At 39.1% G+C, this 24,775-nt stretch overlaps 1 long non-coding RNA gene across 1 annotated transcript in view; it reads left to right on the forward strand.

Moving 5' to 3' along the window:
- The first annotated feature begins 9,821 nt into the window (after positions 1 to 9,821).
- Positions 9,822 to 24,775, forward strand: part of LOC145510168 (uncharacterized) — a 52,753-nt gene continuing 37,799 nt past the window's right edge. The window contains exon 1 of the long non-coding RNA XR_014056849.1: positions 9,822 to 9,974. This is a non-coding gene — a long non-coding RNA (uncharacterized LOC145510168). The remainder of the gene's footprint in view (positions 9,975 to 24,775) is intronic.

Genomic DNA, 24,775 nt, shown 5'->3' on the forward strand with positions numbered 1-24,775 from the left:
ACACACACTGATTCTGTGGAGTGATTTAGGGTTGGGTTCCTGGAAGTTTAGGATTGAGCCTGATTTCCTACCCTTTCTGTGTGTCTGAGGGAGCTCCTATTTTTAATGAAGTCCTTTTTCTCCGTAATCTGCCAGACTCAGTTTTTGTTGCTTGCAGTGGAGGACTCTGCCTGGCTTAAGGAATGTAGCAAAATGTTAAACTGTTTAACTGGTCTTTTCAAGTTCCTTTTGGACATTATTCTGTTGTTTAAACAGATAACTCTAAGAATAAGGAAATAAAGCGTAATATTGAAAAACAAATTTTCAGTATCAGCAAAAATCTGTTAACTCTCAGAGCATGTGAGGACAGTGGTCCTAATTCATTTGTGATATCATTTTTGTGATGTATGTGAAATCATAACTGCTGAAGAGAAAATCATGATGAAAAATCTAACAGTAGGGGAATGAATGGAGACCTTGGGACAGAATATTTGAAGTGGGTATTTTTCCAGAAAACCTAGGATTTCAATATACAAGCACATGTGTGCATGCATATGTAGATGTACACCATGTGCACAGGCGAAGAGTCTAAAAAACAAAGATCACTTGTAAACAACTACCCCATACCCTAGCTGTAACCATAGCAACTGAAACTATTCATTTTCTGTCTCAAATAATGTGTGCAAGTCTGTCTCACTAACAATTCAGAAGGGACACTGACAAATGATCACTATATTCACCCAGACATTTTAAATAGGAAGGCATTTGGCTGAATTCTAATATGACCAATGAATATTTAACTGATAATCCTGCCAGATAAGATATTGGCCAAAAGAGAAAAAAGAGAAATGAAACTAGAGTTGCTATCATGCAAAAATCAGTTAATGAAGGACATGAAAGGAAATGCTGTGAATTCTGGACTGAAAATCTGTTCTGTATTGGGTTATGGAGAAGCTGTCCCACAACTTGGCAATTTGGAAGATTCAGTGACCCCTAGAATATCTGCCATGAAGGCTGTTTTTTTCCTCCTTTGTTTAATATTTTTATTTTCAAGAGTGTGAAAGAAAATGCCTTAAAATGTTTTAACTTCAAAGCAACAGAAACAAGGTGAAGTACCGGAGTACTAGAAAATTCAAAAACTGACCAGGTCCTAAAATTTTACTTTTCCTCTTCATAGATTGCACTGCATCTTAACATCTTGGACAAACTTGTTGATTTATTTTGAACCTCCACTGGGGTCCCAGGAACATTCAGTGGTAAGGCTCAGGAGATCCAAATTCAGATTAAATTTTCAAGCAGATTTCATAAGAATTAACATTTATTGAATATTCATTACTTGCAAGGCCTTCTTAGTATACTGCGTCTTTTAATTTTTACAAGAATTCTCTGAAATGGGTACTATTTTTAGTTCCATTTTGTAGATAATGAAACCAAAGTTCAGATGCATTAAAACTTGCCCAAGGTAGTAATAAAATTTAAAGGAGGATCTAGAAGTATAACTCTTAAATCTCTCTCTAAAAATCTAGGGCTGAGCCACTTGACTACACTGCATTCTGTTTTTCTATTTCTCTAATCTTTATTTCTGCCCTTTATTCTCTTCCTTTTTTTCAAATGTCTTCATAAAGTTCTGATAAAGACATATATACTCCAAAGAGAAAAAGAAAGTGAACAAAATGTATAGTTGTGATTAATTCATTATTTGTAGTCATTCAATAAATTTATGAATAGTAATTATTTATATGCACACCCATTTGCTATTTGCAATATTGGACTTGATTGCTCAGCATATTTTCTTTGTGTAGGAAAGTTTTTGAGTGGTCAAGTTACAACCAGAAGGTTATTTGGAAAACATTAAATAGGAGCGATTTAATACAACAGAAAATCATAATGGCTAGTCATCAAGCTAAAAGAAACCAGGGCACTCATCCAGGGCCATTCAGTCTATTGCCTCCACAGATACAATGCCTGGGGCTATGACCTTCTCAGGGTCTTACTAAAATGGTTAAATACTGAGGGAAAAAATTTGGCTCTAAATATGAAAATATAATAGCACAATTAAAATTCTTAGATTTTTTTTCCATGTCTACAAAATGAAACATTATGTTAGCTTAACTCATTATTATGTTTTGACATGGTTGAATACAATTGGCAGGATCATAGAAAATATGATGACTTCTGAGAAGTTATAGTCAATGATAAATTAAAAGAGTGACCTGTAGTCACATATTTTTGAAAGCAAATAAATGTTTCTTTTTCAAAATCTTTACCCCAAAGTATGTATGTAATGAGAATGTGGATGCATTTAAATATATTTCAGAGGGTGGTGAAGTCTAAAAATAGCCCTGCATCCATCTTTCATAGGGGGATATTCCTGCTGCTTCATTGGAAATAAGTCTGGAATCAACTGGCCAGGAATCCCTTTTACTTGGATAGTTAAGGAGATCTACCCGACCACATAATTTTCTTGAAGAAGAGTTAATTTCCTTACAGGATTGGTGGGTAACTACTGATGCTCAAATGGCTCATTTTTTCCTCCAAGTTCTACCTCCCACTATTCATCTTTCATTAGTCCATGACACATTTAAGGTCGCTTAGTTGCCAAATAGATTGATGATTTCTCCACTCCAGAAAATATTATTAATTGGTTTATAGAATGCTGCTCCCACACATCCTGGCATTGTATAAAGTCACCTCAGTATTAACAGGGCCTACATTAGCATAACAATAGCAGGCCACATTAAACAGCCCAGGGAAGTAATTGTCAATTTAGTTTCAGAGGCAGAGATTTCTCTGTAAAAAGTCTTTATAGGCTGACTTTCTGTGGGACATTCAGGCAAAACGCTGATCAGTGGCTCACTGAAAAGCAATTCATGAGTAATTAAAACTGTGATCTCTGAGAGCAACAATCTAAATGGGGTTTTTGTTGCCTTTGGTTATGTAGTGCTTTCCATGTATGTGGTCTGATCGTTGCCCCTAGATCTCCTCAATAAACAATTCTCTTACAGGTTTCCCAATGCTCTGGATTCAGACCTGCCTGCTCTTCAGCTCCATGGGACTTGGGGCCCTGGAGAATGTAAGTTCCCACTTGAGGAACTGAAGAGAATTGAGCCGTAGGTATCCTAGGACTGAGAAACATGGGTGAAAGAGGTTTCTAAGTGAGGGAGTGAATAGTCAAAAATGCTAGAAGATAGGTGTAAGGAGATGGGAAAGGAGACCAGTAGTCAAAGTTAAGAACTGTAAAAGAAATATGCCTAATTATAATATAGAAAAAGGAATAGGAAACATGAGGAAACATTAGGGTTCTCACAGTGAGGCTGAAATGGCAGGTAGGTTTATCCCACACTTTGAGGCACAATTCACTTCAGTCCAGTCGCTTAGTCATGTCCAGCTCTTTGCGACCCCATGAACCGCAGCACGCCAGGCCTCCCTGTGCATCACCAGCTCCTGGAGTTTACCCAAACACATGTCTATTGAGTCGGTGATGCCATCGAGCCATCTCATCCTCTGTCATCCCCTTCCCCTCCTGCCCTCAATCTTTTTCACTATCAGGGTCTTTTCAAATAAGTGAGCTCTTCGCATCAGGTGGCCAAAATACTCGAGTTTCAGCTTCAACATCAGTCCTTCCAATGAACACCCAGGACTGATTTCCTTTAGGATGGACTGGTTGGATCTCCTTGCAGTCCAAGGGACTCTCAATAGTCTTCTCCAACACCACAGTTCAAAAGCTTCAATTCTTCGGCGCTCAGCTTTCTTTATAGTCCCAACTCTCACATCCATACACGACCACTGGAAAAACCATAGCTTTGACTAGATGGACCTTTGTTGACAAAGTAATGCCTCTGCTTTTCAATATGCTGTCTGCCTGCTAAGTCACTTCAGTCATGTCCGACTCTGTGTGACCCTACAGACGGCAGCCCACCAGGCTCCGCTGTCCCTGGGATTCTCCAGGCAAGAATACTGGAGTGGGTTGCCATTTCCTTCTCCAGTACATGAAAGGGAAAAGTGAAAGTGAAGTCGCTCAGTTGTCCGACTCTTAGCGACCCCATGGACTGCAGCCCACCAGGCTCCTCTGTCCATGGGATTCTCCAGGCAAGAGTACTGGAGTGGGGTGCCATTGCCTTCTCCATATGCTGTCTAGGTTGGTCATAACTTTCCTTCCAAGGAGTAAGCATCTTTTAATTTCATGGCTACAATCAACATCTGCAGTGATTTTGGAGCCCTGCAAAATAAAGTCAGCCACTGTTTTCACTGTTTCCCCATCTATTTGCCATGAAGTGATGGGACCAGATGCCATGATCTTAGGTTTCTGAATGTTGAGCTTTAAGCCAATTTTTTCACTCTCCACTTTCACTTTCATCAAGAGGCCCTTTAGTTCCTCTTCACTTTCTGCCATAAAGGTGATGTCATCTTTACTAGCGTGTGAGATGAGTGCAATTGTGTGGTAGTTTGAGCATTCTTTGGCATTGCCTTTCTTTGGGATTGGAATGAAAACTGACCTTTTCCAGTCCTGTGGCCACTGCTGAGTTTTCCGTATTTGCTGGCATATTGAGTGCAGCATTTTCACAGCGTCATCTTTCAGGATTTGAAATAGCTCAACTGGAATTCTATCACCTCCACTAGCTTTGTTCGTAGTGATGCTTTCTAAGGCCCACTTGACTTCACATACATTTCTACAATACACTCCCATAGCAGGTCTTATGTTCAGGAAAATGTTTGAACTGATCTTTTTTATGATAATTCTTCAGGCTCTTTGAATTTTATCAAAGACATTTCTCTAGCCTTATGGACAAAACACCTGATGGGAGGAGGAAGCCTGCCTTCTTGCAGGAGGTATGAGGCTGACCTCCTCATTAATGCTACTGGGAATTTCTGAGGCAGGATTCTCCAGCTGTCACTTCCTTTTTTCCTCGAGGGTACACCTGGCTGCTTGACACGACCCCAAACCCTGTCTAGAGGTGAGGCTTTTGCTTGATAGCAGTTTTTCAAGAAAAGAATCAAAGTCAGAATAAGACAGATGTAGAATCCCTCCATTCTTAGGGCTATTTTTTCCCAAACCGTAATGGCCCTGTAGCACCACAGGCAAACTTATTCAGATTTCTAACTTCCAAATTCAACCACACTTCACCTCTTAAAAAACTTGCCTCTCCAAAGATAGGTGACAGTTTATTGCAAACAGGCTGTTTTTTGTTTCATATTCATCTTCCATTTATTACTTTCTCATCCAATTTGCTGAGTTCTCAAATCAAAATACATACCAGGCTGTAAGCTCAAATTGGCATCTGTAAATCAAGCTGTGTGCTTTCTGCTGTGTGCCTCCCCCCAGGAACTCTCAGAGACCTGCAGTTGTCATTCACGTGGGTGTGAACAGCTCTCTGGGCCCCTGTGGCAGAGCCAGCTTCCCTTCCAGACATCTTTCTCTATGATTTTTAACCTTCTTGCTTATGAAGTCTTTTTCCTACACACCTGAAAGACCAACCTCAAAGTCAAAACAAGAACTGGGAAGTTAGTTCAGCTCCATGACTTCTTCACACTAAGTCTGGAAAGATTTGTGGGTTTGTCAGGAGGGATTTGTCTGAAAAACCCAAGTGAATCATGGAGCAGAGCTGGATATTAAGTCAAAGAGGCCAAGGAGGAGGAAAGGGAAGTGTCATGGAACATGTAGCAGCACTCTGAGCTAGCTGGGGTGTCCTGAATTCAAATAACCACCTGTGTGCAACATTAAAATCTGGCTTTGAATACTAAACTATAGCATATGCCTCTTTTATATCAGAGTCTGAAGTTGATTTGAAGTAACATGTCCACCACTAGAAAAATAAAGTTTATCCAATTCCTTTTTTTTTTTTCTCTCTTTCAAATCAAACACCATCCATCCTTGTCACACTGCCTGGAAATTTCAAGGTTATTTTCAACTTGTCCTTACATTCCCCCCAATCCCATATCATATTTATCACAAATTACATTTTTGTCTATGAGACAATGTTCCCATATGTCTCTTTCCTAAGGCTGGTCCAAATGCTCTGGGTTGGCCACATGGCTCCTCCAACTTTTTGACCTTTTGTAACATTTGTTGCCTGCACCATTCCTTTGAAAATGTAATCATCCCCTGCTTGTCACTCATCCAGGCTCAAAAATTTGAAATAAAGTTCACTGCTTTATTCTTCCTCTTTTCTACTAGTATTATCAAGATTCTTCTCTCATCACCCTCACTGCCACCCTCACTGGAGGTTTCACACCTGAGCTTCTGCTATTTGCTCGTGCTCAGCCATGTACTACTCTTCTGCCCCATGGACTGTAGCCCACCAGGCTTCTCTGTCCATATGGGATTTCCCAGGCAAGAATACTGCAAGGGTTGCCGTTTCCTCCTCCGGGGAACTTCCCAACTCAGATATCAAATCTGAGTCTCCTGCGTCTCCTGCATTGCAGGCAGATTCTTTCCTTATTGAGCCATTGGGGAAGCCCCTATAGCTATCTTCATATTGCCTTGGAGACAGGGATGGTTCTGCCATGAGTTTTCTTTTTTAAATGACATATTTAATATTTTTACCTACTAAAAGTAAAAATAGCTGCTATTTAAGGGAATACATAATATGGTCAGACACTTTGATAAAAATTCAGCAGATCTGATGTAGAGTCTTAGGAATTTGCATTTTTAATAAGCACCCCAATGTGAATCAGTCATTTAGAAAAACTGTTAGATACTGTGAGAAACTCTGAAACATGTGATTTTATATGTTTTCTGGGGTCAAGAGAACTTGCTGGGATTTTTGGCCATTCACTCATATTGTTCCAGTTTAGCTTGTTTTAATTTAAAATAATTTATTCTTTGTTTTTTGAAACTTTTTGGCTTTATACCCCAGCCTTTTTCTTCAGTACACCATCTTTTCTATCCGCTGTTATTAAAAATTGGAAGTTGACCCTAATGGTCATTCTGTAAATAAACAGGGGGGTACTGAAAGGGTAACAGGCAGGAAGGCCAGGGATCTCCAAATGGAGGAAATAGGCTGCAAGTGTCAGACATTTTTTCCTCTCTTAAGTGACAGGAGGAAACAAACTACAAGTGCTAGATTTTTTTGCCCTTCTCTATTATATCTACTACTGTGGGCAAAAATCCCTTAGAAGAAATGGAGTAGCCATCATGGTCAACAGAAGAGTCCAAAATGCAGTACTTGGATGCAATCTCAAAAACGACAGAATGATCTCTGTTCGTTTCCAAGGCAAACCATTCAATATCACGGTAATCCAAGTCTACGCCTTGACCAGTAACACCAAAGAAGCTGAAGTTGAACGGTTCTATGAAGACCTACAAGACCTTCTAGAACTAACACCCAAAAAAGATGTCCTTTTCATTATAGGGGACTGGAATGCAAAAGTAGGAAGTCAAGAAACACCTGATGTAACAGGCAAGTTTGGCCTTGGAGTACAGAATGAAGCAGGGCAAAGGCTAATAGAGTTTTGCCAAGAGAATGCACTGGTCATAGCAAACACCCTATTCCAACAACACAAGAGAAGACTCTACACGTGGACATCACCAGATGGTCAACACCGAAATCAGATTGATTCTAGTCTTTGCAGCCAAAGATGGAGAAGCTCTATACAGTCAGCAAAAACAAGACCAGGAGCAGACTGTAGCTCAGATCATGAACTGCTTATTGCCAAAGTCAGACTTAAATTGAAGAAAGTAGGAAAAACCACTAGACCATTCAGGTATGACCTAGATCAAATCCCTTATGAGTATACAGTGGAAGTGACAAATAGATTTAAGGGACTAGACCTGATAGACAGAGTGCCTGATGAACTATGGACAGAGGTTCGTGACATTGTACAGGAGACAGGGATCAAGAAAATCCCCATGGAAAAGAAATGCAAAAAAGCAAAATGGATGTCTAAGGAGGCCTTACAGATAGCTGGGAAGAGAAGAGAAGCGAAAAGCAAAGGAGAAAAGGAAAGATATTCCCATCTGAATGCAGAGTTCCAAAGAATAGCAAGGAGAGATAAGAAAGCCTTCCTCAGCGATCAGTGCAAAGAAATAGAGGAAAACAACAGATTGGGAAAGACTAGAGATCTCTTCAAGAAAATTAGAGATACCAAAGGAACATTTCATGCAAAGATAGGCTCGATAAAGGACAGAAATGGTATGGACCTAACAGAAGCAGAAGATATAAAGAAGAGGTGGCAAGAATACACAGAAGAACTGTACAAAAAAGATCTTCACGACACAGATAATCACGATGGTGTGATCACTCACCTAGAGCCAGACATCCTGGAATCTGAAGTCAAGTGGGCCTTAGAAAGCATCACTACGAACAAAGCTAGTGGAGGTGATGGAATTCCAGTTGAGCTATTTCAAATCCTCAAAGGTGATGCTGTGAAAGTGCTGCCCTCGATATGCCAGCAAATCTGGAAAACTCAGCAGTGGCCACAGGACTGGAAAAGGTGTTTTCGTTCCAATCCCAAAGAAAGGCAATGCCAAAGAATGCTCAAACTACCGCACAATTGCACTCATCTCACATGCTAGTAAAGTAATGCTCAAAATTCTCCAAGCCAGGCTTCAGCAATACGTGAACCATGAACTTCCAGATGTTCAAGCTGGTTTTAGAAAAGGCAGAGGAACCAGAGATCAAATTACCAATATCCGCTGGATCATTGAAAAAGCAAGAGAGTTCAAGAAAAACATCTATTTCTGCTTTATTGACTATGCCAAAGCCTTTGACTGTGTGGATCACAATAATCTGTGGAAAATTCTGAAAGAGATGTGAATAGCAGACCATCTGACCTGTCTCTTGAGAAACCTGTATGAAGGTCAGGAAGCAACAGTTAGAACTGGACATGGAACAACAGACTGGTTCCAAATAGGAAAAGGAGTACATCAAGGCTGTATATTGTCACCCTGCTTATTTAACTTATATGCAGAGCACATCATGAGAAATGCTGGGCTGGAAGAAACACAAGCTGGAGTCAAGATTGCCAGGAGAAATATCAATAACCTCAGATACGCGGATCACACCACCCTTATGGCAGAGAGTGAAGAAGAACTGAAGAGCCTCTTGATGAAGGTGAAGGAGGAGAGTGAAAAAGTTGGCTTAAAGCTCAACATTCAGAAAACTAAGATCATAGCATCCGGTCCCATCACTCCATGGGAAATAGATGGGGAAACAGTGGAAACAGTGTCAGACTTTACTTTTTTGGGCTCCAGAATCACTGCTGATGGTGACTGCAGCCATGAAATTAAAAGACACTTACTCCTTGGAAGGAAGGTTATGGCCAACCTAGATGGCATATTTAAAAGCAGAGACATTACTTTGCCAACAAAAGTCCGTCTAGTCAAGGCTATGGTTTTTCCAGCGGTCATGTATGGATGTGAGAGTTGGACGGTGAAGAAAGCTGAGCGCCGAAGAATTGATGCTTTTGAACTGTGGTGTTGGAGAAGACTCTTGAGAGTCCCTTGGACTGCAAGGAGATCCAATCAATCCATCCTAAAAGAGATCAATCCTGGGTGTTCATTGGAAGGTCTGATGTTGAAGCTGAAACTCCAATACTTTGGCCACCTCATGTGAAGGGTTGACTGATTGGAAAAGACCCTAATGCTGGGTAGGATTGGGGGCGGGAGGAGAAGGGGATGACAGAGGATGAGATGGTTGGATCGCATCACCGACTCGATGAACGTGGGTTTGGGTAGTCTCCGGGAGTTGGTGATGGACAGGGAGGCCTGGCGTGCTGCAATTCATGGGGTCGCAGAGAGTCGGACACGACTGAGCGGACACGACTGAGCGACTGAACTGAACTGAACTATATAAATTTAAAAGGAGATTTCTCTTAAAATTCTGTGTTGCCATGACAACACCTGGCTCCACCTGAACTTAACTTTTCTCAAACTTTGAACTAACCAATGCATTTTTCTTATCAAAATGTTTGTCTTAAGCTATGTTAAGGAACTATGTATTTACCCTAGACTCTGTCTTCAAGTACCTAAGGCTCAGAACCAACTTGACAAACCGGTATGTTTTACTCATGCAAATGTTCTCTTAAGCTATGTTAATGAGACTTGTATTTGCTTGGACATCTGCCTTTCTTCAAAATTCATGTCAATCATTTTATGGCTGGGGACAACTCACCTTGTGCCAATGAGTGGTGGAGGGGCCTGGTGCCATTCTCTGAGTTTTGAGACATTTTCTTTCTCTAATTAGCAGACTGCTAGTAGCTATATAACATCCGGCTAAAGACTAGCAGGGGGCACTCTTTCTGCCCCCTGCTGATGTCTATGTCAGAAGCTTTCTCTATCTCTTTTATATTTTAATGAAACTTTATTACACAAAAGCTCTGAGTGATCAAGCCTTCTCACTGGCCCCAGATTGAATTCTTCTCCCCTGGAGGCCAAGAATCCTGGCATCTTTCGTGGTTCAGCAACAACCTTTCAGTACATTATGGGCTAAAGTACAAAATGGAAAGATTTATAATCATAGTATTTTGGCTTAGAAAAGTCTTTAGAGATCTCATGGTCTTAGATTTATAAAGTTAGAAGGGATAGCATTCATTAAGTCTTCTATTAATTTTTTTAAAAAATGGTCAAAAGTACTGCATGAAACAAATGTGATGGGCAGTCAAGTGAGGAGCAATATAGGTACTAAGGTATCAATAGGTAGTAAAAAATAAATAAATAAATAAATAAGGAAGGGAAGTGTCCTTGGCCAATTAAATGAGAACTGAAGAACTTATGTCACTTTTGGTTAGAAACTATAATTACTCTGTGTGATTCTCCATGTTCTCTTTTTCTGGGTCAACAATCATGGAAACATGTGACAAAATAAAACTTCCAACAACCTGAGTCCCTGAATGACTATAGACTTCTCCTGGTGGTACATATTTAAACCACTGGAAACAGGATGTTGTCTCCATAAGAAAATCCTGGTCTATCCTGTCAGGGGAGTGTGTAATTTCCTCGGTTCTGTCTCGTCACAACAAAGATTTGAAGCAATGGACGTTAAAGCCCTCGGTGGTCACAGCTCTTGGACAGTGTTACAGTTCCGTGTTACAGCTCAGTTTTATTTAGAAAATAAAGGAAAATACATCCTCCAGGCATGAGGGCATGGCGACCCAAAAGACGCGAAGAGAAAAGAGAGAGTGCGAGTGAGTGTGCGGGAGAGAACAGAGTGGGAGAGAGTGAGCACGCGCACACAGGAGAGAGACCCCCAGCCCTTTTGCTCCTTTTTAAATGTTTTTTTCTCCCCCTGTGCCTGCCTTTTGTGAATTGGGCTAGGCACGAGTGCTGTTTGTTCTACCTGAGGTCCTCACGACAGTCCTAAGACTTTCCTTTGTTCTATTTTCGTGGGTTTTTCCATTCCTGGTCTTTTAGCCACCAGCATTCTGGATTCCATTTTCCTATTCTAACTACCTAACAATCCTAATCAATGTATTATTCTTCCCTGATTTTTTTTTTTTTTAAACTAAGCTACTTCACTAATGGTAATGAAGATGATAATGATGATGACAATGATAACTGATATTTATCTAGAATTTACCATGGTCCTGGCGTTATGCTAAGTGCTTTTTTTCAGGTTTTATGCCTTTAACCTTTATAATGACATTATGAGAAAAATGCTATTATGAACCTCATTTTATCGATGCAAAAATAGAGGTACAGAATGAAGTCCAAAGTCACGTTAGAATTAAGTTTGAGAGCTGTCTGTAATTCAGACATTCTGATTCCAGGGCTTGCCTTCTTGGCCATTAAATTGCTTCTGCTAAGTCAGTTTATAAGTCAAATAAGTCAAATCCTTCAAAGCACATTTTGGGGATATATTCTATCCCCAAGGCATATTCTACATATATTAGTTTCATGGAATATTAATGACATCACTTAAGAAATACATCTAAATCTTATTTATGAAACATTGCATATAAACACTGAGTTAAATAAAGCAGATTTTTAAAATCTCAGAACTTCTAGATGTTTTTAGGATCTGTTTGGTCCTTTACAATCACTCTTTAAACTTGTTTTCATTCTCATTTTTTTTGACCCCAAGTTTCTTGTTCGACATCTTACACACCTATTTATAGCCCAGTAAGGAGCAGTAAACCTCTTCATTCTCTTGGTATTGACCTGAACCTCAGCATTTCTATATGATTCCCCATTTTGCTGGATCCCTGGACCTGAGAATCTCCTATTTAGTGTGAGAATTCTCAAGGAAAGTCTTCTGCTTCACAATTTCCAGGTCCCTTTGTTTATTACTCAGCTTCACTTACTGATATGTAGACAGATACATAATGCAATAGGAAAGTTTCCTGAGTCCTTTTTAATTATTTTTCTTTCTATAGTCCCAGAAGCTTCTCTCATCACTGTTCTTTCCATTGAGATCATTCGAAGTCTCCAATGTTTTTTCACCTCTTTGTCCACAATCCATCTGAAACTCTCTAAAAATATGCCAGCTAATCTTTCTTCAAATATGGTTTTCCTATTTTTGCAAGGTAGAGGTGATTAAAAAATCTGATAGTGGCAGTTGGAATTTTAGGAGAAGATTTTATATATTTTGGGATCATTTCAGTAATTTTCCAGTAAGAAAAATTAAATGTTTGTTTAATCTTTAGAAAGTCAATATTTTTTTTGAAAGACCAGTTTTGCCTATAGTGCTGCATCAGGGGCCTAGGGATAGCCCAGAGAGGAAGACGTGACTTTTAAACACCTTGGATGTAGAGCTCAAAGAAATAGAAAGACTCTGGGGAAAAAAAAAAAAAGCCTTATCAAGGTCAGGGGTCTGTAGCACAATTCAGCTTTTCATATTACTTTGAGAATTTGGTGAATCCTATCATAAAGAGAAAAGACACCTGCTCCTTGGAAGGAAAGCTATGACAAACCTAGACAGCATATTAAAAAGCAGAGATATCACTTTGCCAACAAAGGTCCATATAGTCAAAGCTATGGTTTTTCTAGTAGTCATGTATAGATATGAAAGTTGGACAATAAAGAAGGCTGAGCATGAAAGGATTGACGCTTTCAAATTGTGGCACTGGAAAAGACTCTCTAGAGTCCTTTGGACAGCATGGAGATCCATAAAACTACTTTTATCTCCATCCATGACAAATGGTTGCTCCTCTCAAATCTCTGGGGTCTATCCACCTGTACCTTAGGTAAAGAATGTCTGATACAGCAGGCAGGGGGTGACATAAACTGTGTTATAAATGAATGTGAATACCATGAGTACATTGTTCTTCTGAAATGATGAAATGATACTACACTATACCACCCTACACTGAAAGAGACTGAAAATCCTATGCTCCTTCCAATCTGTGTCTTGCAATAAATACGTTTTCAGCCACATAATGGGGAATGTGGAGTGACCAAATTAACATTTGAGGACTTTCTTATTCTTAAAATAATGTTATTAAAAAGTAATTTGGCAAAACCAAGCAAGCAATAATGTATTTTTACAATTCTGATCCAAATGCTCAACTAAACTGTAATATTAAAAACAACCCTTGTTTTCTTCCCCCTCTTTGAAATTTTGTTCCTTCTAAATACCATCAAAAGAGACTATATCTGGTTAAATGTAAACATCACAATGCTTTGCTAGTGTTGCAATCTGAAATAGCCACTTTGCTACCATTGAAAATCACTGATTATTCAGAGCTAGTTATAGAGAGCAAAATATCCAAGTGATTGCATGGTTTCGATTACCATCATTATAATGCTATGCACAAAGGCTGATTACCTTCCATTTTGCACTTCTTGTTAAAACTGGGTTAATAAGAGACTTCACAAGGACGTTCTCCTCCTCATATGTATTTTCTCACAGAAACACAATAATTAAAATTGTTTCATTGTTAAGTAAAGAACTAGCCTATTGTACAACTTTTGTGGTATTTGACAATATCTCATCATTAATGTATTTATTGATTAAAACACTTGCTTTACATGAAACAAATTTTGGTTTCTTATGTATATCTAATGCTGGTTTCATTGAGACTTGGATCCAACAATTTGAAAGAATTGCGTTCAACTTAAGACGAATAGACTTTAGGCTATAATTTTCTACTCATTGGAAAAGACCCTGATGTTGGGAAAGATTGAGGGCAAGAGAAGGGGGTGACATAGGATGAGATGGTTGGATGGCATCACCAATTCAATGGACATGAGTTTGAGCAAACTCAGGAAGACAGTAAAGGACAGGGAAGCCTGGTGTGCTGCAGTCCACAGGGTCACAGAGTTGGACACGACTGAATGACTGAACAACGACAACAATGTACACTATAAGTGGTAATTTAGTTAGAACTATTTTCTCTCACGTGTAACTTTGTAGGGAATATAAGTTATTAAGGGCAGTTTTCTTTGAATTAGTGACCTCTTTATTTTTAAAAAATCTATATGATTACTTTCTTTTTAATAAGCATTCAATAGGCAGAAGAATGGAGGGAGGAGAAAGAAATTTAGTATAAGTAATATGGTTCCTTTTCTTTCTTTCTTTCTTTTTTTTTTTTTTTTTTAGTAATATGTTCCTTTATGTACTAAGGGGGATGTGATGGAGTGGGCTGAGGAATCAGAGGTAGATTTTTACCTTATAGTAATGAATTAAGTAAGTCCCTTTCTTTAGTCATGCCACAATCTCCCCATAGATAAACTAAGCGATTAAAACTGGCTACTATGAAAACTCCAGTATTCTCGCCTGGAGAATCCCATGGACCAAGGAGTCTGGCAGGCTATGGTCCATTGAAATGCAAAGAGTTGGATATGACTGAAGCAACTCAGCACACATGAAAACTCCCCAACTCTATGACACTCTTCAAAGTAGCAAGACCCCTAGAATGTGAAAAGTACAGAAATGAGGAAGGGAAAAGATGAAATTTTCTTGTTGAATTACTCCTATAATATTAAGCAAAATCATTACAGCTATTGACTTTGAAGGATATGCTTAGACTACTTACTAAGGGAAGTGATGTGAGGTAATTGAGAGTTAGTAAAAGGAGCTCTGGGAGTTGGTGATAGACAGGGAAGCCTGGCATGCTGCAGTCCATGGGGTCGCAAAGAGTCGGACACAACTGAGTGACTGAACTGAACTGAGAGCCCTCTGCCTGGTTTGTGGGTGGCTGCTTTCTTGCTCTGTCCTCACATGGGGAAAAAAAAAAAAAAAAAAGCCTGGTCTCTTCCTCTACCTAGAAGGGCTTAATCTCCTAATGGGGTTCCACCCTCATGACCTCATCTAAACCTAATTATCCACTACATTCAAATACAATCGCATAGGGAATTAAGGCTTCAACATATAAATAGGGGCACAAACATTCAGTCAATAACATCTGTTAATTCATCCTTTCTGTTATTCAGGAATGCTTACCTAAAGGTACCTGCAAATCACTACTATTCACTTGGTGGCAGCTACCTGTGGGTGTAGGGTTGGTCTTCTTAGAGATCTCTTACAAGTGTTTCAGTGGCATATTCAACACAAACCATTCAGTCCTATAATAATGAATAACTATTGAAAGTGTGCCTATTGGGGCTGGGGACAGAAAAATCATTATTCACTGTGAAAGCCTGTTGGTTTTAGATGCACACTCAAGTGACACAGACTATAATCTATATACTTACTCTTCTTGGGGCAACAGATGTAGAACTTTTACAGTATTCTACACTATGCTAGGAAGAAGAGGGCAGGTGAAGAATGATATGTTCCTGAAATGATAATGAAGAAAATATTTTATCTGTAAAGGTATGTAGAAGTTTATCAGAATTAAACATCAATCTAATGTGTCAACAGACAAAAATACACTTGCGTATTAATGCAATCAGTGTATTCGTATCGCTAGCCTAAGGAAATAATCTGGAACAACAAATAAACTTTACATTTAGATATACATGGTAGCATTATTTACAACAATATCAACATATAACTACAGGTAGTTGGGCTTCCCCAGTGGCTCAGTGGTAAAGAATCTGCAATGCAGGAGACCTGGGTTTGATCCCTGGGTTGGGAAGACCCCCTGGCAACCAATTCCAGTCTTCTTGCTTGGAGAGTCCATGGACAGAGCAGCCTGGCCAGCTATAGTCCATTGGGTTGCAAAGAGTTCGACACGACTGAATGACTGAGTCCGTACACAAATCAGATGCATTAGGAACTGCACATATTTGATGTCATACTATGCATAATTATAATAATACAAATCACGATATGAAAAAATGGGGAAATGATTCCCAAACTACACGAGGTGAAAGCAATAGAATTGCAAAGGTGTACAAATAGCATCATTATGATTACATAATGCAAGAGCTGGCCGAGAAAAGCCATGGAAGGGCATGTATCTTAATGACGGTTATGTTTGGGAGGTGGGATGACAGAAAATTAAGTGATGAGACTACTGTTCTCTTTCTAATTTTCTGCATTTTCCGTAACAAACATTCATTTCAATTAATTTAGGCTTTTATTTGAATCTCTCCAGTTCTCAGGTAGCAAAATGAGCCAATTTCAAGCTCAAAGCCCTCTGCACAGACTCCCTCCCAATGTCAGAATCTTCACTAATATCCTCCTTAAGCAGCTTAGCCAGAAAGCTGGCTCTGCCAGTTCACTTCCCACCCCAGCCTTTCTGCTCAGCATGGCCTGCCTCCCCTTCATCTAAGAGCAGACCGGAATCACATTAGAACCCCTTCTCCCTGAGCCTGTACCCACCCACCCCCCAACCCCGAGCCCCAGCAGTGCCTTTCTTCTCTCCTTTCTTGATTTCCCTTCTGAATCTTCCTTGCGTTCTCATTCCAAGGCCAGATGGCTGATTTTCTGAAGCATTCACATTTCTCCTCTGTTGACTTATAACTGTTTATAACTCATCACCCACACCTCCCTGGTAACCAGGTTTCTGCCACAGCAGGCTGCCTGGTGGGATTTGGCAAGTGTGGAGAGGGTGGGGAGGGAGAAACTGTCCAAAGGGAAATTGGCCAATACGCTAGTCAGCTTTACTTCATTCATTTGGAACTCTTGGAAAGCACAGAGAGTGTTTAATGAGGACCATTAAAGGGAAAGCTGGGTTGTTTAAAGAGCCATCAGTTGTGTTGAGGCTGGTTCAGCAGTTCAGAATTTGATAAGTAGATTTTCAGTTTTTGCCTCAAAAAATAGACATTGCTTATGTCAAAATAACTTACAGATAAAAGACTTCACAGACATTTATTTCACATGGGCTTAGGCAGGGTTGTAGCTGTTAATTTGCTTTGACTACTGGTGAACCTGGAAGATGCGAAAAGAAACATCAAGTTTTTCAAAACAGAGGAGAACAAGAAATATGCATCCAGCCTTTGGTTTGACTTCAGGAAAATCTCCAAATAAACTGAATCTGCTCTGGGCAAGTCCTTTTCAAGGAATGGTGAATGACAAATACAGATAAATAGACAGTCTACATCCTTAAGAAGGTTATACAGGAGAAGAACATGGATTGTGTATGGCAAATAACATAAAATTATTCTATTAAAAACATAAGATAACATATATTAAACACTTTCCACTAAGCTTGGCATTGAGTAGTGGCTCAACAAATTCCCTTTCCCCTACCCACTGTCTGTCCCAAACTGAGCATCACTAACAACTACTCAATTGAAGCTAAAAGTATCCTAACAGTAAGAGTAATCCACTATTTCTTATAACGAGTCGGATAGGAAAGCAGTTCCCTAGATGATAGAACCCAATCAGAGTCTAGACAGGAAAATATAAATCACTGTAGAGTTTTTGAGCCAAGGAACTTTCATAAAAGGAATCGGGCACTAAGGTATTGAAAGACCTAGAGAAACCAAAGGATAACCTCCTGAGTGTTTGTGCAGGTAAGGCTGCTGGACCCAACACTGCCACTGCTGAGACAGAGGCCAGGAGCCTGTGGTCTCTTGGACACTTCAGCATCCCCCAGGCACCTGCATTTACCTGCTGTTGCTGGTATAAGAGACAACAGTTAACTGCAGTCTCTCACCACACTTGATGCTAGAGCCAAAAACATAAAGAATTACTTCAGTCTTCCTTCTTCCCTCCATCTAGATCTGTGCAAGTGACTTGCAACTGACAGAAGCTATCAGCACCCAGCTGGCAAGCGTGTCCAGAAAATGCTGTTTCCAGGGTTCTCACACTACCTCCCTCCACCACCAACTATAAGAAAAGACCAGAGAAAGACTGCAATGAGACTAAGTAACAACAGAAAGCATCTGGTAGAGCTGGAAAATTCAGTGGTTCAATAACATTATGAAGGACAAATGTCCTTTTGTCTTTCCTCTCTACCATCTTCAGGGATGGATGGCCTTTCCCTTAAGCTGGATTACATGAAGACTTCAAGATAGCTGAATGTTGAAAGCAGTATTTAAAGGCAGAAAGTGAAATGTCTCTTTCCTGTGTTCTTTTTAAAAAGTGAGATAAACTGCCAGGCTTACTTGCTTTCTCATGTCATTGGCTATAAAATGTAACATAAGCTTTCTTAAACAAATGACTAGCAAGGGTTAAAAAGTAAATCCCACAATTACCTAATAAATAACAACTGAATAGCCTCATAATACCTTGTGGTAAAAAAAAAAAAAAAAACTGATTTATTAAATATAAACTTTAAAAATACTATAATTTTGTAATCCTGCTTGCATTTCCTCATTTTTAAAATCATTATACATTAGTATTGCATGCTTTAGTACTGCATGCGGCCCCAAGAAAAAGAAATGCAAAAGGCAAAATGGTTGTGTAAGGAGGCCTTACAGATAGCTGAGAAAAGAAGAGAAGCTAAAGACAAAGGAGAAAAGGAAAGATATACCCATCTGAATGCAGAGTTCCAAAGAATAGCAGGGAAAGGTAGGAAAGCCTTCCTCAGTCAACAATGAAAAGAAATAGAGGAAAACAATAGAATGGGAAAGACTAGAGATCTCTTCAAGAAAATTAGAGATGCAAGGGAACATCTCATGCAAAGATGGGCACAATAAAGGACAGAAACGATATGGACCTAACAGAAGCAGAAGATATTAGGAAGAGATGGCAAGTATACACAGACTGATGCAGATAACCACAATGGTGTGGTCACTCACCTAGAGCCAGACAACCCAGAGTGCAAAGTCAAGTGGGCTGTAGGAAGCATCACTACGAAAAAAGCTAGTAGAGGTGATGGAATTCCAGTTGAGCTATTTCAAATCCTAAAAGATGATGCTGTGAAGGTGTAGCACTCAATATACCAGCGAATTTGAAAAACTCAGCAGTGGCCACAGGACTGGAAAAGGTCAGTGTTCATTCCAATCCCAAAAAAAGGCAATACCAAACAATGTTCCAACTACTGCACAATTGTACTCATTTCACACGCTAGCAAAGTAATGCTCAAAATTCTCCAAGCTAGGCTTCAATAGTATGTGAACCAAGAACTTCCAGGTATTCAAGCAGGATTTAGAAAAGTCAGAGGAACCAGAGATCAAATTGCCAACACCTATTAGATTATAGAAAAAGCAAGAGAAATTCAGAAAAAAACATCTTCTTCTCTTCATTGATTACACCAAAGCCTTTGTGTGGATCACAACAAACTGTGGAAAATTCTTCAAGAGATGGGAATACCAAACCACCTTACCTGTCTCCTGAGAAACATGTTTGCAGGTCAACAGTTAGAACAGTACATGGAACAATGGACTGGTTCCAAATTGGGAAAGGAGTACGTCAAAGCTGTATATTGTCACCCTGCTTATTTAACTTACATGCAGAGTACATCATGCAAAATGCTGGGTTGGATGAAGCACAAGAAAAATCTATATTGCTGGGATAAATATCAGTAACCTCAAATATGCAGAGGATACTACCATTATGGCAGAAAGCTAAGAGGAACTAAAGAGCCTCTTGATGAAAGTGAAAGAGGAGAGTGAAAAAGATGGCTTAAAACTCAACATTCAAAAAACTAAGATGATGGCATCCAACCCCACTGCTTCATGGCAAATAGATGGGGAAACAATGGAAACAGTGGCTGACTTTATTTTTCTTGGCTCCAAAATCACTGCAGATGGTGACTGCAGCCATGAAATTAAAAGATGCTTGCTCCTTTAAAGAAAAGCTATGACAAACCTAGACAGCATATTAAAAAGCAGAGACATTACTTTGCCAAAAAAGGTCCATATAGTCATGCTAAGGTTTTTTCAGTAGTCATGTGTGGATGTGAGAGTTATACCAGAAAGAAGGTTGAGTGCCGAAGAACTGATGCTTTTGAACTGCAGTATTGGAGAAGACTCTTGAGAGTCCCTCGGACTGTAAGGAGATCAAACCAGTCAATCCTAAAGGAAATCAGTCCTGAATATTCATTCGAAGGACTGATGCTGAAGCTGAAGCTCAAATACTTTGGAAACTTGATGCAAAGAGCTGACTCTTTAGAAAAGACTCTGATGTTGGGAAAGATTGAAGGCAGGAGAACGACAGAGGATGAGATGGTTGGATGGCATCACCGACTCAATGGCCATGAGTTTGAGCAGGCTCCAGGAGCTGGTGATGGACAGGAAAGCCTGGCAGGCTGCAGTTCATGGAGTCACAAAGAGCTGTACGTGACTGAGAGATTGAACAACAAAACTATTGCACGTTAAGTCACTTCAATCATGTCCAACTCTTTGCAACCCTCTGGACGGTACCCCTCCAGGCTCCTCTGTCCATGGGATTCTCCAGGCAAGAATACTTGGGTTGTGATGTATTAGTGGGTTGCCATGCCCTCTTCCAGGGTATCTTCCCAATTCATGGATTGGACCCATGTCTCTTATGTCTCCTGCATTGGTAAGTGGGTTCTTTACCACTAGCACCACCCAGGAAGCCCAACATTATTATGTCATCACATACTCAAAAAGTAGAAGTAACCGGGCCTCTCTCAGCCTCTGAGAGGCTTTGTGGGGAGGCTGGACCAGGGAGACTTTCTGAAAAAACGGCACAGTTGGGACTATCCCAAGCTACTTTGGCTAATAATAAGTTTTAACCAGTAAAAACAAAATAATCTACCAGTGGAGAACCAACCAGGCCAAAAGAATCTCTGTAAATTATGAAATACCTTTAATTTGGTTGCTACCCTCAGTTCTGGCATCATTTTGGCATAAGAAATAACAGAGTGAGCTCTTTCATGCCAATTATGAACGCAATGGAAACTGACTTCTTTCCATTCCAGCTGTAGCAGCAGGAGTAGGTTTTGCTGCCAACACAAAGCTTCAGTTTAGAGTTGAAATACTGTCAAATCAAAGGGCAGGGGTGTGGCATTTAGTGCAGATGCTACATGTCAAATTGTCAGTCTCATGCCCAAAGCTCTGCTCTCTGTGTCACAAACACGTCCTTTGAGATTATCTCCTTCTGTCCCTTAGATTAATGAACTATCCATCAAGACTCACTAATATTAACTATCATCTGTACATTAGCTTATAAAGTGTTTTTCCTTTCACATGATTTTATTTAGTCCCTACAGCCACTCAGTCATCTGGTTTTTACCTGAACAAAAATCAAATTCAGACTTGTAACTTGGGTAACAAACATAAGTTGTGAAAATAAGAGTTGAGCCTGTTAAAAACCCAATATTGGATAGAGTTGGGTAAGATACAGTTCTGGCACTGGAGGAATTTATTTTGTAGCTGGAAAAATGAGGAATGCAGATAAACAGGAATATTAAGCAGGTTGTCACGTGTGTTAAATGGACAGTATATAATAAGAGTACCATGCAGGTAAGAGAGAGAAAAGTCCATCATTTATCTGGGTGGTTAAGACTGTTCATTAGTGATGCGGTTCTGATATTCTTTCAAGGTGTGGTTCTGATATTCTGTCAACCTTTAGATCATATCACATGATCTTCCTGCATTGTCTGCACCCAAGGGCAGACAAGGGCAGCCTCCCCTTTAGGGGCAGGCTCAAGCTTCCAATTCAGATATCAGTATAAATACTGTGATAAGTGTTCTTCTTAGTAATATTTAGCAATACTAAGATAAACCTTGAATCTCCCAGTAAATAAATTCATATATTCTTTTCTGTGATCACCATGAGGGAGAATTAAGGTAAGTAATATTAGTTTAATTACTCAAAGAGAAAAAGAGTCAGGTAACAAATACCATAAAAACACAAGCATTCAGAATCTAACTTTCAGAATCTTTCTTCTTTTAAATGGAGATGATCTTCTTCCTCATCCTTGCCACATATAATGTTAAGTATTTCTATTTAAAGAAACCAATCACAAGGTCAGTTAAAGGAGCCTTTCAGAGGATATGTTCCACCTTTACCATTATCAACTTATAGTTTACCACTAAATTAGACTTTCTTGTGTGGAACAGCCCACGCATTATTTCTTCCTTCTGGTATCAACTCCTAGACCCTTGGTTTTAGTTTTGAAGTTATCTGTATAAAACTGAGGATCAGACTGATTATCCAAGCTTGTTTTGGTCATTGGTAATGAGGTAATGATTAGACACGAATCCTTCACCATTGAAAAATCTTTAAGACTATGCCAAAATGCCCTTGGAATGCTAAGAATTGGAACTGAAGTAGCTGACTGAACTCATAGCTAAATTAATTATCCACCAACTTATTTCTGGAAGTTGCTCCTTGAGATGTGGCTTTCTAAGTGTCTCTTATGTCTGTTATGCAACCAAGACCCCATTCTCTGCACCATCTTCTGTGAGTGCTTAGCATACCTGAGACTTCAAAAATAAGACTTTGCCAGCACTACCAATGGAGTGAGCATATACGATACCTGATGGAAGAAATTTGAATTAAAAAAGTCTGTCATATGCAAAATAGTCTTACAGTCTACAAAAGTGCTCTAATTATTTTTGGAGGAAATAGGTCTAAATTTTCCTCAATCATATCTTTTTTTTTTTTTTTTTAAGGTAACACAACAAAAACCTCCATTGATAAAAGCAAACATAAACAAAAACAACAAAAACCCCCAAAACAAAAAGCCTTAAGGTGTGACATTTTGTAGTTGTACCAGAGTTTGATTTTAGGACTGGTGGTTTTACATAAAAGTATTTTAAGCTCAGTTTAAATATTATTGATTTGTGCTGTGAAATAAGCAGACTCAAGAATGATAGAATAGTAAATGGTCATTAAAGTAATACTTATCCTTTGCATATTTTCAAAGTCAAATGAGAGAAGAAAAACTTTAAATTAAATCTCAACTTGAGCTAAATTAATCCCCAGGGTACTCCTTTCAAGACTCTGAGGCATATCAGCTGACTCTTTTTTTTTCCTGGTACTCAGATATGTAAGCCTTGAGCCCATTTTATCCTTGGTGCACCAAAGTAAAGACCAACAGATGGCCTATGACCTAGAGTTTTCTGTATTCATAAAGAAAAACAGAAAGTGCAGAACAATAATTTCATAAGTTGAAGTCTTAATTTACTGATATTGTTTGTACATGTTTTACCATTTCTTATTATTTAAAGTTGATTCCAGGGAGGGAAGAAGGAGGCTGGCAGATACATAACTAGGATGACTAGATCCTAAAAAAGTGCAGGCCATAAACGTAATAGACTTCTTTCCATGTTGGAGGTAGTGGTTAGTCTCTCAGTGTTAAAAGAGTAGAGTAGGTAAAGGGCAAGAAACAGACTGGAGGACAAAGAGGCTCAGAACTGGCAGAAAGTTTCAAATGTTATGGAGTCTGTTTCTGCTTCTGCCCAGAAGCAATGGATTCACAGAATCAATTCAGTCTTGATGTTGAAAATTTGTGGTGATAATCAATGAGTACAGAATCAATTACACCTTCCCCTTACACTGGGAAGTTATCTGGAATCAGTGTTGGCAGTTGGCAAGAAACCATGAGAATAATGTAAATGCTTTCACACAATCCAATACTGTTTCCATGTCTTTTTTCATGTTAAAAGGAACACAAAGGATAGAGAGACTGACAGAATTTCCCACTCATCCTGGAATTTTTCAAAATCATTCACTGTACTCATTACTAGAGACTTAAATTTATAGATAGGTGATCCTCTTCAAGTCTCCTCCTTTCCCATTTCTCATCAGAATTTGACTTTGCAAAGACAATAAATGGCAGTGAAATGTTGCAATAAAATAATAATCACTAAACAAGCTTACTCTGGCATTTTTTAAAGAAGCAAATTCTTGTGAAGAGTTTTATATTTGTAGGATGTCAAATAAAATGTAAATGCTATCTTTTGTAATGAAAGATGACAGGGAAGGAAATATAAGACAAACTGCCAATAAATATGGTGTGTAAAATTTAAGACTTAGTGATTATAATTCTACTTGCACAAATACTCAGCATTCAGCTTTTGGTTAATGGTCTAATTAGTTCTTTTTGCTGCACTATATTAAGGGTGAATATTTCCCTCCAGTGAACTGGAAGTGGAGCAAAGTCTGAAATTTCACTTTGATATCTTTTCTTTCTCATATTTCCTATTCTATGTGTTCTTCTTTCACACCATTCCTTTCCCCATTTGTTTCTACTTTCTTTGCTTGGAACTTCAATTGTCCTAAATTCCTGAGTTTCTACCACATCCTGGACACTGGCTTTAATTAAGGATTGGTGGTTCATCACAGAAACATGTTTTCATTTAGAACATGATATCTTTTAGTTGTTCTTAAAATCTCATCTCAACCTTCACTTCTTCAGGAAAGCCTTTTCTAATCTGATCCAAGCAAAGTCTCATTATCTGTATTATGCACGTTTCATTCCTATCACTTTTTACAGTTATAACTTTACACTTATTGGTACCATTCCTTGTTTAATAACAGACTTCTGGCCTAGACCAAAGCTCAATGCATGGTCAGAGTACATGTCTACTTTTGTTTTCCACTCTATGTGCAGTGCCTAGCTCATAGTAGGCACTGAACCAATATTATTTGAATGAATAAACTAGAAA

The sequence above is a fragment of the Giraffa tippelskirchi genome, chromosome 1 (assembly GCF_054371585.1).
Source record: "Giraffa tippelskirchi isolate mGirTip1 chromosome 1, T2T-mGirTip1v1.2.pri, whole genome shotgun sequence".
Lineage (NCBI taxonomy): Eukaryota > Metazoa > Chordata > Mammalia > Artiodactyla > Giraffidae > Giraffa > Giraffa tippelskirchi.